The sequence below is a fragment of the Lactuca virosa genome, chromosome 9 (assembly GCF_052849685.1).
Source record: "Lactuca virosa cultivar CGN04683 chromosome 9, Lactuca_virosa_CGN04683_v6, whole genome shotgun sequence".
Taxonomy (NCBI): domain Eukaryota; kingdom Viridiplantae; phylum Streptophyta; class Magnoliopsida; order Asterales; family Asteraceae; genus Lactuca; species Lactuca virosa.
Genome location: NC_136434.1, coordinates 285,612,676 through 285,628,492, shown reverse-complemented (window position 1 = coordinate 285,628,492; position 15,817 = coordinate 285,612,676). Strand labels below are relative to the sequence as shown.

The 15,817-nt window shown below is 33.9% G+C and overlaps 1 long non-coding RNA gene across 1 annotated transcript; it reads left to right on the top strand.

The window, feature by feature from the left end:
- Positions 1-8,406: 8,406 nt before the first annotated feature.
- On the top strand, positions 8,407-9,776 carry LOC145138687 (uncharacterized). The gene is made up of 3 exons (XR_013721662.1): positions 8,407-8,816; positions 8,881-9,084; positions 9,183-9,776. It is a non-coding gene; the product is annotated as an uncharacterized LOC145138687 (long non-coding RNA).
- The last annotated feature ends 6,041 nt before the right edge of the window (positions 9,777-15,817 follow it).

Below are 15,817 nucleotides of genomic sequence, written 5' to 3'. Positions count from 1 at the left end.
TATATATATACCCCATCTCCTGGAGTGATACACACAAATTCAATACAATCTATCTCTTTTACTTAAAAAAAATTAAAAATGGTTCAACTAAAAAGTCCATGCCAAATTCTCTTGATCATTGTTCTTTGTACCGGTTAGTTTTTACATATGGATTCCTTTCCAAATAAATCTTTAGGGTTTTTTCTTATTATAATGGTTCACATTCCATCTATAAGTTTCTAAATCCTTTGTCATTGTTTTATACGTGCATAGTTTCATGCAAAAGTTTCCCAGCCCTCATGGCTCTCCATAAAACTAGCATTATTACTTCATTTCCACTTTTAAATTACACTATTTTATTAAATTTACTATGTATATCAACTTATAAATATAGGCCTTATATGCATGACTATAGTAATTTGAAAGTGTTTCTTTGGCCTTGGTTGTAGCACTGTGTTGGAGACCGCTGGTAAGCTCTACATTGGAGACCGCTGAAGGGCCAATGGCTGTAAATATTAGCAAAATCACCGATCCAAAGGATTACTATTGTTGTAAAAGTTTTAAAAGGCCAAATTGTAATACAGAAGTTTGTAACAATGATTGTACAAATAAAGGGTGTGTGGGTGGGATTTGCAAAATAGAGGGCACCTTAAAATGTCATTGCAGATGCTAAAGCATATTGGGCTTTTCTTTTGATTGGATGTTGCATGTTGAAATAAATAATATAAGAGATCTTTTATTTATTTATTTCCTATTTATAGAGTGAAATTAAGGAGTAATTTAATGATTGTAAGTTACAATACTGTGTTATGTGTATCTATTATGCTCTATCATGATCTGGTTGAGTACGACTTGTGTTAGTTTTAGCATCACATTGGTCGTATTTCGTTGAAACTATGAGAGAAATTAACATTAAATTATAAAAAAATATGAGCCAATTCCAAAGGTAAGGAAAATAAAAAAGGAAACATCAATATACAAACAACCATAATTAAAACATATAATCAAGGATGCCAAATATGTGGTCGTAAAAAAAATGAAAACTTTAGATCAAATGAATGTTGTATGTATGTTGATGTTTTACTATTCTACTCATTTGCTAAAAGCAAAATAGATCGAAAAAGAACTAGTAATGAGTAGCTAAGACAATAAAGAGGAGCAAGAATCTATAGTGTTGCAACCAAGTTGTTGGATGCAAAGAAAAAAGAACATCAAAAAATCATTAAACTAAAAGTGCAATGTTGTAAAGATTAATAATTAACCATATATGCATCTACGTGCATCTACATGCATTAGTCATATGATTATTTAGAAGTTCTCTAGCCCACATAGCAAAGGTTGTAAGAATATATTTTCTTTAAAGGGAGTTTTGTCATTCCAAAAGATATAGAACTATACGAAAATAAATTTAAAAGTATTGGTTAACAAACATAGGGTTAAATGTAATTAACAAAATGAAAAAATGTTTAATAACTACTTCCTCGTCTCAGGAATCCATATTGCCTGGTTATCACAAAATCAAACCTCCATCTCATTACATTGTGCCCAATTTTAGAAATGTTGAGATGATGGTTTGCATTTGAAATGTGATAGAATATAAACACTAATAAGACAAATAAAATTACAACATATATATATATATATATATATATATATATATATATATATATATATATATATATATATATATATATATATATAGGTTCAGGTTCATTTTAGACCATGCTAATTTTGTGAGACCGTCAGTCCAAATCTTAAAATAATTTTAAAATGCAAAATAAAAGGAAAAATCCAAAAAAAAAAATTTTACTTATTATTTTCGGAACTTTAATTACCTAAAAAAAATAAAAATAAAATAAAAAAAATTACCCTTTTTTTTTAAAATACGTGAAATATTCTAATAGAATATTACACTGTAAATATTTTAATGTGATTTTAGAATGTTAGAATATTGTATTAGATTTTTCAGATATGTAGAATATTTTAATATTCTACTAGAATATGTAAAAAAAATGTATTTTTTTATTTTTTTTGGTATTTTTTTAATTTTTTTTTTGGAAAATATAAATTCCGAAAATAATATTTGAAATTTTTTTTTTCGAAAATTTTCAATTATTTTGCATTTTAAAAATGTTTTTTTTATCTACTAAATGAGTGGCTAGGGTTGCGTCTCACGGTCTCACAAAATTAAGTCGTCTCACATGAACCTAACCCTATATATATATATATATATATATATATATATATATATATATATATATATATATATATATATATATATATATATACTAGTAGCCTAGTAGCATACCCACGCGATGCAGTGACGGCGAATATTTTTTATCGGTGAATAGTTTCCAACTAACAATTAGTTTTCTTCCGGGGACTATTTTTGTTAAAAATAAATGTAGATTGTTTCAACAAAAAAAATAATATATTTGTGTTTCGAAAATCCTTTTGCGATGATTCATTAGTTGTCTTGAAGAATTTACATTTTTTGTCTTGCGGATAGTGGTGCACTTTAATGGAGGTAGAATAAGTAGGTTATATCCTATCAATGAGATCATATACATGCTTGTACTGTGTTCCATTCACTACAAATGGAACATGCAGTGCTTTTCACGTCAAAATATTATTGATGAACGACGACTACTTGAGAATGTTTAGGAAATTATTAGACCTAGCAAACACCAAAGTAAGCATGCCAAATCTATAGGTCTTCCGACGCAACGGCATCCCACGAGTGCCGACACTCCAGATGCATTTGAGAAAATTTCCCAAACTCAACATCACCATTAATAGGTTTGTGTGAGTGTATATATATATATATATATATATATATATATATATATATATTACTCGTAAAGATACTCATAAAATTTATACCAACATTCTCTTGTGATTCTACTTGACATCGTTAAGTAGTCATCCACTGCGTGGAAATTCGTTGTAGAATCGATGCTTCCTAGAATCCTCATAAAACCATGTTCGGTTTGATGTGCCGCATATAATTGTTCAACATCACCATTAATAGGTTTACGTGTGTGTGTCTATATATATATATATATAGAGAGAGAGAGAGAGAAAAAAAAAAAAAAAAGAGTTAGGTTCTTAAATATAGTGTGAGTGTATGGTTAAATCTGAACCAATGATTTAATAGTGGTAATTTCGAAATTTTACAATTAACTAAGTTATTATTCCAATTTTAAAACCTACAAATAAGGAAGTAATCAACAATATTATTTAATTTTTTGAATATCACCAAATTAAAAGGCTATAAATATGGAATTGAATTAATTAAATAAGATATAGTCTTCATCTTGAAGCCTCTGTAGGTCTACATATTTCATGCCCGTTTTCATCTTTGATGCCCACCTGCACAGCCACTATTCCCCCGTCTCCATTTGAAGGATAGAAAAATAAAATGCTAAACTCGCCCTCTAACCATCTTATGTATACTTTTAATTTTATTCATACTCCTTCCGTCGTGGAAAAGTTGCCAAGGCCGATTCTTGGATTATCAAAAAAAAGTAATGTTATTTGTTAAGTTTTTATTCAATGATAGTTGAAAGTTTGCTTTTTGTGCATATGTATTTTAGCTTCTTATCAATCATTTGTAATAATTTAATATATAATTAAATATTCCCATTTTGTTAGATATAAATCAAATTGTTAAGAAAAAACATTCAAAAGGTACATGTTAAATCAATAAATGGTGTATACATACTCTTAGATACAAAATAAGAGTTTTTTTTTATCTTTTTTTGAACAAATGATTCTCTCTCTTATTATAAATACACTAGGCGAATAGTCGCGCGTTGTGCAACGTAAAATTACGTACTTAAAATTTGGACAAATAAATATTAAAATTAATATATGTTATTGATATTTATATCATAATACCTTTCATATTTTACCCTACTATTACATGTTATTCAAAATACAACGATTTCATTTTTAGAAATATATTGATGTTTTTTTTTTTTTTTTTTTTGTATTTGATGGGTTCTTTTCTATCAAAGCCAAAACATCCAACAGATACTACGAAATCTATGTTTGTTTATCACCACACACCTCTACTGCTCTGCTTCAATCCCGAATACGCTACTGCAAATGCACAAAGTGACATTTATATCCATTAATATCGACTAAGTAAATAATGTGATGTACTTATTATTTGTTAAATGCATATCGATGCATCATATTAATTTTCATATTCCAACATCGGCAAACTAAAACCACATAGGCATAGTCTGGATACCAACATCTAATTTCCATTAGAGACTAATAGAAAAACACCCATGCCACACAAATGTTTGGTTGAGACTAAATGTATATATACAAAAAATGAAAGCTAAAAGGATTACCTTCTTATGACTTGAAAAGGAGCATGGCAACTCATTGGTATCGAATGTACTAGTACAACATTAAAATATGCATGACCTGCCTTTAGTTCACATATGATATTATATAGGATCAAATAGGAAATCATGACTTTAATGGAAACTAAGACCAATTGACGTGTAAAACAATTTATATGTAGCAATACATTTGCTAATATGACTTCATATTTTCCAATATCTTCTAGGGCTCAATAAATCCACCTTGTGATGCCAATGATGAATATTTCACTGTTTTCCATCTTTTTTATATTCTTAGATATTAAAATGGTTTTAACAAAGAAATCTTAAGAAAAATAGAAGTTCTTACACGCATGGATACATATGGAAGTGTCAAATAGTGAAGGTAGAGATAATTTCCATTGTTAAACGAATGATGATGAAAACCGAATCTATTCAAATAATTTCAAAAGCTCAGCAAGATTTGTTTGTGTATGCGTGAGTCAAATATTAATTTAGTACCTGTAGTGAATGGAATTAAGTGCATCTTTATGCAAAAGTTTCTACTCCGAATATAACATGCGACATACCAGAAGCAACCACACATTGAACAGTTGGTAAAAACAAAAAAAATTATTGAAATTTGTATGAAAAGCAATACACACATAAAAGTCTTTTTTCCTTCTTTAAAGGTCCTTAATCCTTGCAAAATATGACAAAGATGTTCCTATTATTCATCGTATTTATACTTGGTCTTGTTATGTTTGATGTTGTTCATGTTATTTTTACATTAAAGAACCAATTAATAATTATTATTAAAAAGTCTTTTGAGTGGTATTAATTAAATTAGGAGGTTTCAAATGCATAAGAATCAAGGAAATTAAATTAGGGGGTTTCAAATGCATAAGAATCAAGGAAAAATGCTTCCTTTATAAGTATGTATGATATGATAACACGGTTTGATTATTATTATTATTATTTGGGGAGGGGTTAGGAGGAAGAAACATTTGATCGATTTATTTTTAGTTTTTTAGGGAAAAAAAAGTTGATTGATTCTTGTGAGATGACATAAGGGTCACTGTTGTTTAAGGCGATGTACACACGAACATAAAGGGGATACATAGAGACGAGTTGTAAATGGAATGGATCGTTCTTCATCATGTTGTTCAAGGGCTACCATTCGACATCTTCTTCAAGTGATATTGTTCATCGTCTTTGTATATTCTTTAAGAATGTTTTTTATTTTAGAACTCATACCAAATATTATTATTTACCGCATATTCTTCAAGAATATGTATAGCATGTAACGTATGCTTATGTGTAAAAAGAGTATTTCATATTCTTCAAGAATTTCTTATAGCATATAACATATGCTTATGTGTAAAAAGAATATTTCATATTCTTAAAGAATTTTCAGTTGGTGATATAGCTTTGGTGAATCATTTTAGTATCGTGTAAAAATAATATTGCATGATTCAATAATATTAAGAATATTTTTTATGAATTTTTTATTCTTTTAATGTATTTTTGTTTATGTATTAGTCTATAAGAATATTGGTTATATACTTGTAATTCATTTCTTATTATTTCACTCTCATCGAATATATTTTCTTTCAAATTATTTTCTTGGAAAAATATGATTCTCATCGTCATATTATATTATGATCTGCATTGAATTTTATTTGATTTAATTTTATTAATTAATTTGACTTAGTTGCCTAAATGTAGGTAATCTTGATTTTGCTTTCTTAAAAACTGTCTTATATGCAAGTGTATTCTTAAAGAATGCTAACTCTAAAAAAATCACTTGTTTAAAATCATAAGGAGAATTTTGTATATACCATTTATAAACATCAGAATATCATATTTGTCCGGCTTAATTTCTAAATATCATTTTAATTATAAAAAAAGTAACATGACCATATTATCCCTATTATAAATCGACCATTCTCCCTTTGATTTCAACTCAAAGTCCTTATTTCTAATTCTTCCACATCATCGACTGTCATTCAATTTCTTAAACGAGTTATACCAATTCATCTTAATTTTTTTGTCATTTTCCTTACAAAAATTGCTCAATATTATTCCATTGATTTAGTAGTAGTGACTGTCATTCAATTTCTTAAACGAGTTATACCAATTCATCTTAATTTTTCGTCATTTTCCTCACAATAATTGCTCAAGATTATTCCATTGATTTAGTAGTACAGATTGAAATTTAGTTGAAAAAAAAGTGTAACCATTGTTGTTCTTCGTTTTCTGTGAGCAGAAGACGACAATACTTGTGTCAAAATCTCATGTTATATATTTTACAATGTTTTAAAACCCTAAAACTGCAACAAGTATTTTAATGGTTGGAGGAGTCATGTAAGTGTCTCACACATTTAGAGGCAATTTTTTATAGTTTTGAACTAATTATTTTTCTTGAATGGGATGAAGTGCGGGTGTATGTAGCCTTTGCCCCACATCGCCGATACATAATATATTTGAGACTTTTGGATGCTTTTAATTTACTTCAAATATAAAAGATTTACTACGGAATAGACATGTATTTCTATATTTTAAATTCTATACCATAATAAATTATTGTTTTTTTAATCCTGAAAATTGCACAATAGAAATTTCCCTTTACTATGGAAGAGCTGGGAAAATATTATTGAATGATGCAGAGCAAAGGATTGCATTTGAGGTATAATTCTTCTTTATCTTGTCGCATGTATAATTTCTTGTATTTGATAAGTTTGCTTTTTACCCTTTCACAGATTTATGAACATCTACTATACGACGATGAACCGCATAATAGTGAAGGGTAATATGGTCAAACTTTTTTTAATAAGTTATAATGATTTTAGAATATAAAAAGAGATTCTAAATGTTTTTAAAATGTATAAAAATAGATTTGGGTAAATACGATATTTTAAAATTTAAGAAGAGTAGATATGATATTTAGATTTTAGGCTGGGCAATTAAGATATTTTGAAGATTAATAAGGGTATATATGAAATTCTCCCAAAATCATATTCTCTAAGAATGAAAATACTATATATGTTTATCGTAAGATCATAAAAACCTATGTTTTTTTTAAAAAAAAATTATGTAATTATCCATGTTTAGTTTTAAAAAATAAGATAAATAAGCATTTAATAAAAATCTCATTAAATTATGCAATAAATAAGTAATATTTTTTTAATATAGGTTAATAAACTAAAATACATTTATAATTAAATAAGTGTAATTATATAGTACATGTTATCCTATATTAATCATATGTACCTTCAAATCACACACATTTATTTTTTTTAATCCAATGGACAAGAAATTGTCTTACAATCACACAATATTTATAGTTCATATTGAATCCTAAACCTATATATATATATATATATATATATATATATATATATATATATATATATATATATATATATATATATATACCATACATCTTCAAAGTCCTAATTAAAAATATTAAAGTCTTAATTAAAAATTTTAAAGTCTGATGTACAATGAAATTAAGCACTACTTAAAAAAATGTCTTAAAAACATATTATGATGCATAACATACAACAATTCAATGCATTCCATATCTTACCCCACCCAAACTCTTTTACATTCATAAATATATAATATTATAAGTTAATCTATTCTAATAAATGAAAGCTTTTTGCCACATGTCCTCTTTTCCTTCATTTGGATACGTGACATTTTATAGAATTTTTAAATTTTCTATTTTCCACTTGTCATTTTGTTGTATTTTTCATTTTATTTAATTAAAATTCCACATTTAATATGTAATGTAATATATATATATATAAGGTATTTAATGGAAATAGTTTATATATGTAATGTATTCAATACATTAAAGCCTCATTAATTTTAATAATTCAAATTTTTTCTCATTTTTCTTATAAATTCAAAATTTTCAAAATATTTCTTTTTTTAATTAAACTCATGTAATACATGGATCTCACACCTAGCTAGTATATGAATATAAAAAAAATAAGCTTAAAGGAAAAAGCTGGAACTGAAATTATTTGAAAACCCCGCTATGAGCAAATTGAAATTTCTTCAACATTTGTCCATATTTTCACACGGATCCTAATCTGACGAATGCCAATACAATTCTCTAATTTATAGTTCACACGAGTTGCAATCAATAGGCTGATAATACAGCACCAAGAAACACATATTCACGATTAACTTTTTCCTCACAGACGATGCAATTTATGACCCCTTATCCTTGACCCTTCATTATACTCCCACTAAGCAGAACCTTAATCTCCATTCCAAACCATTATTCTTCGTTTTTAAGCCAAATCAGATTTTGCAAACAAGGCGCAGATCCGTTGTTCCATTGAATCCGAAGGAATCCCTAACAACTATGTCTCTTCCACTTGTTTTGCTGTCGATTTCCTCCCAACATTAGCACAGACAGCAGCCACGGCGCAACCGCGCCACCGCAAGATAAAGTCGTCATCTTAGGAGACGGAAACGCAAAAGGTAAATTAAACCAATTTCTTTCTTTCTCTTCAAACTACCTTCTAATCATATGTATATATCGCAGTCGTTTTCAATGAGGAACATGACATTGGAACTTACACCATTAAATCCGTCGATGACACAAGAACTCTAAACAAAATCGTTTACATCAAGCCTCCTGTTAATATTTACTCATTTAACGAACTGGTGTATTTGTGGGAGAAGAAGATCAGGAAAACATTGGAGAGGGTTTATCTTTCCGATGAACAAGTTTTAAAGAACATACAAGGTAGTCTAACTCTGTAAATCTGTTCTCTGTTCAATACATAGAACTCTTTCTTCTTCTTCATCTCCAAATCCCGATGACCCATATTTATTATTCTGCAGAATCTCAGTTTTCGTTCAGATCCGGTTTGCTTGAAAATCGAGTTTGGTTCCACGGGGTGACAACATAGAGGTGGGAGAGAGTTGATTACAACTGAGATGATATACGTGAAGTAGGTGGTGGTGATGTTATCCATGTATTTTGTTCTAGCGATAAACTACAAAACGTAGCCATAAAATAAAAAAGAAGCGTGGTAAATAGAAAGATATGGACAAGATAGCAGATGGTGTCGGATATAGAGGCAGATGATGTAGTTGCAGCAGTGGTGGAGGTGGAGTAGATGGCTGTTAGTTTCAGACCTGTTATCAAGCAATGTTACAGTGCAGGGGACAGAAATTGACAAGGAAAAAGGAAGGCAAAAGTGTATCTTTTATTCACCGAATAAGAAAAGATAAAACAGATGACACAAAGCATCTCCAATGGGACTTATTTTAGAGCTTTTTTTTTGATTTATTGTTTATTTTTATTTAACACCATTGGAAGTTGATTGTTTTTTGTGTATTTATATTGACCACTCGATATATATTGAGTGGTCAATATAGTATAAAGCTTTAAGCATCTAACCCCTTCTATTTTAAACATATTTTATTTTTACCCCCTTAATTATATTGTAGTTTTAAATGTTTTTCATTTATTTAACGATTTAATTATTTCTACCACAGTTTTTCATTTATTAAATGTTTATATACTAATTTTTAGTGATAATCTTAATTTAAAATATTTCCTATTCAATTATAATATGTTTAAAGACTATTAATTAAATGAGGAGGTTGTATGAACATTTTAGATAGATAAGGATCAATAAGTTAAATTTATAAAAAAAGCTATGAAAAAAGCTTAACCATCAGAGAGCCCATTTAATTAGAGGTCAAAAGTATTAGATTAATGTTGTGGCAAAAATATTAAATGACAGGGTAGGTTAACCATTGAAGATGCTCTTATACAAAGATTTAGCTGAAAAATAGGAACTAACTTGACTAGATGCCAAAGACCAGGGACACACTCACTGGAACTTTGATTTATTCAAAAACATTAAAAAACAACGTGCATAATACTAATATTCTGAATTAACCTTAACATTTTCCCCCTTAATTCTGAATCTTCTCCATTCCAATTAAGTCCCGCATCTCTTCATGCTTCATTCTTGCTAGGGACTTTGTGAGAATGTTTGCTTTCTGGCTTTTCCCACACACATGTGTCACTGAGATTTCTCCATTTTCAACACACTCCCTGATAAAGTGATACCGGATGTCGATATGTTTGCTTCGACCATGAAATACTGGGTTTTTCATTAGATCAAGGGCTGATTGATTGTGCACAAACAATGTCACACGTGGTACTCTTTGACATGTGATTTCTGTGAGAAGCCTCCTTAACCATATGCCTTGACAAGCTGCCATAGTGGCAACAATGAATTCTGCCTCACATGATGAAAGTGCCACTACCCTTTGCTTTTGAGATGCCCATGTGACCAAGTTTCCATTTACATAGAATGCCATTCCCCCTGTGCTTCTTCTGTCATTAACATCCTTGGCCAAATCACTATTAGTATAGCCTGAAATAGTGACTTTTTCACCTCCTTTAGAATAGGCTAGACCATAACTCAAGGTTCCTTTTACATATCTAAGGATCCCTTTTACAGCTTGGAGATGTTTTATGGTGGGCTTCTCCATAAAGCGACTAACAACACCAACAACAAAGGTTATATCGGGTCTAGTATGAGTAAGATACCTTAGACAGCCAACAATGCTCCTGTACTCAGTTGGATTCACCAGTTCCTCATCTCCATCTTTGGTCAAAGAGAGTTTATGCTCCATTGGACTCTTGGTGGGATTGCAATCTAACATCCGGGTTTTGACCAGAATATTCTTGGCATAGGCTTCCTGCTTCAATGTGATTCCATTACCTTGTTGGTTTACTTCAATTCCAAGGTAATATGTTGGCAGGCCAAGATCACTCATCTCAAATCTGACCTTCATCTATTTTTAAAATCTTTCACGTCTTCTGGGTTGCTTCCTGTCACAAGCAGGTCATCTACATATACTCCAATGATCAAGTTATTCCCATTCTTTGTTCTTGTATACACCGAATACTCTTGAGCACACCTTTTGAAACCCAAGCTCTTTAGATACTTGTCTAAACACGAATTCCAAGCTCTGGGAGCTTGTTTGGTTCATCCTTCTTCTCGAAGCCTTGAGGTTGTGAGACATAGACCTCTTCGGTTAAGTACCCATTCAAAAACGCCAACTTCACGTCCAGGTGATGCACACGCCACCCATTCGAGCCGGCAAGAGACACTATGACTCGAACTGTTTCAATTCTCGCTACTGGCGCAAAAATCTCTTCATAATCGATGCCCTGTTTTTGAACGTAACCCTTTGCCACGATTCTTGCTTTGTGCTTCACAATCTTTCCAGTCGGGTCCCGCTTCATCTTAAAGACCCACTTTAACCCCATTGGCTTCCTTCCTCTTGGGAGTTCGACTAGACTCCAAGTATTTTTCTTCTCAATTGAAGCTATTTCAGTGTTCATAGCCTGTACCCATTCCTTCTTCCGACTTGCTTCACTGTAGCTTGCAGGTTCATCATCACTGCACATTAACATGAGTTCTTTTGGTGGTAATTGGATTTCGTCGGTAGTCTCATATAGGTCGGTGAGTAGGCGGTATCGTCTTGGAGCACCGCCACCAGTGGAGCTCGAGGCGGTGCTGGATGAATTGAGCGTAAAGGGTGTTGACGGTGGGTTTAATGGGGTCAAAGTATTTGACTGACTTTCTTGTGGGCTTATTTGAGGGTCCAGATGGTAATTGGGCTGGGATTCACTACTGAATTTAACTAGACTGAAGTGGACTGAATTCAACATATTCCGTAGGCTATTTTGAAGGATATAGATAAAAAAACACATTCATATTTTTTACACAAATGATCGATTGAGCATGAGTCCATGTCTCATTTTGTTCCATCTTTTTCGATAGCAAGACAAAACAATTTCTAGATTTTTTATTGATCAAACAAGTCTCAGTTAATCTAATAAGGGATAATGACTTAAAATGGTAATATACATTTCGATCTATATATATTTGGTCTTTGAGTTTTTTTCATCCACATTACCCCTTCAACTTGTTTAACAATACATTGTCCTTATGACCGGCTACTCCAGATAAGCCGGAAAAAATAACTTAATAGGGTAATATATTTTTCACTTTATACATATTTAGTCCTTAATATTTTTTTATACATTTAGTCCTTAATATTTTTTTGTTGTAAAATAAGTCCTTGTTGTTTTTGTACACATTCAATACTTATAATGATTTTTTAAGGTTTTTCTTATGCCATCTTACATAGGACAATCATTAATGAGATGTTTGGGGTTGTTCATCATATGCTCGACACAGCCAAACACTCTTAGATGACCAACATGGGGCTTGCGACCGGTCCACATCTCGTAGGGTGTGGAATCATTCAAGGCTTTCGTGCTTATTTTGTTCAGTACGTAAACGGCGTGACTCACGGCTTCTCCCCATAGCGTGTGTGGAAGCTTCATCATCATCAGGCTACTTCTCACCATTTCGATCACCGTACGATTACGCCTATCCACCACCCCGTTCTGCTGTAGGGAGTATGGCGAGGTGTACAATCGATCTAGTCCTATTTCACAGCAGTAAGTGGTGAATTGGTTGGACAAGAATTCACCGCCTCTATCTGTTCGCAAGACTTTAATCTTCTCACCGGTTTCATTCTTCACTTTTGCTCTAAAATTCTTGAACGACTGAAAGGCTTCATCCTTTGTTTTTAGCAGGTATACCCACATTAACCTGCTGTAGTCATCAACCAAGAGCATGAAGTACTTGTTTCCTGCTGGTGTTGGGGGTGAGACTGGACCACACAAGTCTCCGTGAATCAATTCGAGCTTCCTCTTGGCCCTGAAGCTTGTACACGATGGATACAGTCTTCTTGATTGTTTTCCAACCAGCCAGCCTTCACATGGCTGGGATGGTATAACCATCTTTGGAATTCTGTAACATCCCGAAATTCAGGTACAACTATTTAGCCCTTCTTTTATTCAAAGTGTCAAGTTAAGCCCTTAAGAGGAATTGGTAGCAAATGAGTACGATGGGCGTACTCAAGAGTACGCTGCGCGTACTCATGCGCTTATTTTGGATGCGGACTCGCCTGAGTACGCTGGGCGTACTCAGGGTTACGCTGGGCGTAATGTGTCCAGGTGCAAACCCTAATTTCTGACTTGTGCCCTATATATTGGATGCTAGGGCTTATTTCTCAGCCTCCATAGCAGTGAGTAAAACCCTAAGAGAGAACTTTTCATCGTTCTTAGTGAGTGTGTGTGATTTTGGAGCTAAAAGTGCCTTGGTGTGCTAGTGAAGAAGAAGGAGAGGAGTTTGTGGAGACTAGAGTTTGAAGTGCAAGTTTGGATCTGAGATCTACAGAGGAAGGAGCTGCATTTGGAGGTATAAAGTTCAAAACTTTCCTTTACGTAGAGTGATAGTTAGAGCTATGAGACAGAGTATGCTGTATGCTTTTGCATGATGTGATTTCTATGTGTTATATGCTATGTATGTTATAGAGTTTTCAGAGTTAGGACCGGAAGGTCCACAGAGTTAGGGCCAGAGGGCCCACAGGGTTATGGGACTGGAGGGTCCCACAGAAACACCTTGACCAGAGGGTCATCAGAGTTATAGCCTCGAGTGGCTAATATGTGTTGTGTGTGGTATTTTGGGGAACTCACTAAGCATTTATGCTTACAGTGTTGTGTTATGTGTCTCAGGTACCAGCGAGGATCGCGGGAAGGCGCCGGCTTGATCAGTACACACACAGGGAGATTTTTATTATGATCTTGGGATATGATGTTATGATTGACTATGTGATCCAATGGTGTTTTTATAACGATTATGAATGAAAATGTGTTTTATAAAATGTGAAAAATTGTTTTGAAAATTGGGTGTTACAAGTTGGTATCAGAGCCTTGGTTTGAGGGATTCGGATTCGTCTTCGGGCATATTTGAACTCAAACTGAGGATTTGAGAGAAATTTTGATGACTAAAAACTTTTTTTTAAAGAGTAAAAAGAGTTTTGAGACAAACAGAGCAGAGCCGTGTGTACGATCAGCCAGCGCCCGAACGGTGATTTCCCAAAATACCCTTGTAATTAGTGTTATGAGATATATTATGTTATGATATATGATGAGTTATGCTATGCATGCTAGAGTAGACTAGGTATTCTTATTAGGACTAGAGTGGCCTGATATGTGATGCCTTAGTCTAGGAGTTTTGTTGCTAGGGATACTTGAGAGTGTTTAGATAGCAGCGAGGAGTTTATGAGAGAGCTGCTAGTGAGTAGCATGTGGTTAAAGAGAGTAGAGTACTTGGGACTTGGGATCCAAGGAGGAGGACTTAGAGTGGATGCTGATGCGGTGTGGACGGTAGTATAGGGCCCGTACTACTGAAGACACCGGAGCAGTGCGCACCCTAAGTAAGAATCCATTGGGTACTAAGGAGCAAGTAGGGTGGAGTTATCGAGTGCGAGTATACTCGAGCGAGTCCCTGATATTTTTTATGTTGTATTTCAGAGACATCATGGTTGGGACACGCCACACACCAGAGAGCAGCGGTACTAGCGATGAGGAGATCCGTAGGATCATTCATGAGGAGGTGGCTGCGGCCATCAGGGCAGAGATACCAGAGATGTTCGGGTCTATCAAGACCACACTGATAGAGACATTTGACGAGAGATACGCTGCTCTTTCTGAGGCTGCGGTTGCTGCGGCCACTGCGGCTATAGCTGCGACTAGGCCGCAAGGTGGTGATGCGTTGCTGTTTCGTGAGTTCAGCAACACAAAACCACCGGAGTTTGATGGGACCCAGGACCCGATTGCAGCGATGAGGTGGATATCAGACATTGAGGGGTGTTTCTTTACTTGCTCATCTCCAGAGCATTTGAGAGTCCGGTTCGCGTTGAACCAGCTTCGCTTGGGAGCGAAGGACTGGTGGAAGTTTGTGACGGCGCACTATTCGCCTACTGAGCTTGTTGCAGTGACCTGGGAGAGGTTCACTGCTATGTTCCGAGAAGAGTACGTTCCCCAGGTGGAGAGGGAGCGTTTGGCCCAGGAGTTTTTGACCCTCAAGCAGGGTACAGAGTCTGTTACAGTGATCACCAGGATGTTCCATGAGCGGGCGATGTTCTGCCCAGAGCACGTGTCCTCCGAGCAGGCACGTATGAGCCGATATCTGAGCATTTTGAGGAGGGATATACGAGAGTTCGTGGCGAACTCGACGTACCGGACATTTGCCGAGCTTCAGGCAAATGCCCGGAAGAGGGAGATAGAGCTGGAGACTCAGGCTAGGGAGGAGGCGGAGTCTCAGGGGAGGGATCGGCGACCGGCACAGTCTCAGCCGGCAGCCAAGCGGGCCAAGCCTGCCGATTCGAGATCAGGGAGCCAGAGGGGCCGCACTTGTGGCAAGTGCGGCAAGAGTCATGATGGAGTGTGCAGAGCAGGGTCTTGCTACAAATGTGGCAAGGAGGGGCATATGGCCAAGGATTGCCCCAAGGGGTTTGCAGTCTGTTTTCACTGCAACCAGACCGGACACCGGAAGGCCGAGTGTCCACAGTTACGAGGGTCAGCT